The sequence below is a fragment of the Brassica oleracea genome, chromosome C4 (assembly GCF_000695525.1).
Source record: "Brassica oleracea var. oleracea cultivar TO1000 chromosome C4, BOL, whole genome shotgun sequence".
NCBI lineage: Eukaryota > Viridiplantae > Streptophyta > Magnoliopsida > Brassicales > Brassicaceae > Brassica > Brassica oleracea.
The window spans coordinates 13,922,093-13,923,552 of NC_027751.1; positions in this window are offsets into that span (position 1 = coordinate 13,922,093).

A 1,460-nucleotide genomic window follows, 5' to 3' on the forward strand; every position below is an offset into this window, starting at 1 on the left:
ATATTTTTGCTAAAATTGTACTTACCTGGCCAAGGAGATCGACCATCTTTTTACGGATCGATCGATTGTTGAGCATGTGGTCGATCCGAAAATACTCTGCAGTTTAATTAAATATCTAAAACATTTATTCCAACACTCAACAGATAGTTTTGCTAAATATGATAACTATATAGCCAAAAAAATTACAAAAAAATATTTAAATAGTAAAAAATATGTTAATTTAATGTGTTAAAATTTAAAAATAAATTTTAATTATGACATGCATCTTAACATTTATATAAATATATATCATAACCTAAATATAAATAATTTAACAACTTAAATTAGAAAAAAATAAAATCCTGGGCATAGCTCGGGTTAATCCCTAGTCTATAACAATAAAGGCGAGTTATCTCTCTCCTTATGAAGCGACATCAGCAAGTGCATAGGGCAAATTTGGACACCTGTCCAGCTGTCCTTATCTAATTTCCGTGAGCCACCTCTCTTGATTTCAATTTGGGCCGTCTATGTTTGGTTGAGATAACGAGACCCAAAATCTCTTTTGAACAGAAAAGCCCTAGCTAACTTCTCTCCTCCTTTGACGGTTGTCTCCCTTTTCGATTCCTCTGTAACGCTTTTCTTCGATATTTAAACTTATCAATATGATTTGCCATTAAATTTCTCATTCCAGCTCTCCCACTACGTTGAATTTTATCACACCTTTCCTAACCTCTATCGCTAATCTCTAATTTCTTCCACTACAAATAGAGATGCAGCAAACTCAGAATCTCACAGGGTCACATGGTTGGACCCTTCTCCTTCCTTACAAAATAACCTGCTAAAATGGTTCCATCCCATGCATTTATTACTGATTTGAAGTCCAGTCATTGTTCTCAAACGGTAGTAACTTTCTTCTGGGTTTCTCTGTAGATCGGAATGTCGAGCAACGAGGGGGAGCTTATGGAAGTTGACATTCTTCTGCTTGATGAGAAGGTTAGGCTCATATTTTCTCATTGATTACGCATTATCTTTTTCCTATTCGTCAACATATACTTACAGAGGCGTTTCATGTTTTCACTCTTCAAAGTCCACTCTTCTGCAAGCGTCTATCATTGTGCATCGGCTTAACACTTTTACACACCTTCTGGAAGAGGGCGTCGCTCAAGAGATCAGTGGTTTTGATGTTACAACTTACAAGAGTAACATGGACTGCAAGCTGTCAGATTCCCTGTCGTCATTCGCTTCAAAAATCATACGGAGTTTGTTGAAATCACAACTCCTCCTGCAATACCTCTTGAGCTCTTTAGGTTCTATGACTACGGACAGCTCATCAGTTTCCAGGTGAATCAGTTTACTTTCATTAACTCAAAAAGTCTGAGATTTAGCATACAGCCATACAGCGTTAACCAACTCAACCACTTGCTTCCTAGACGTCTTAAGGTTTGTTGGTGTGATCAATTCTACGTTTAGTGACCATGAGC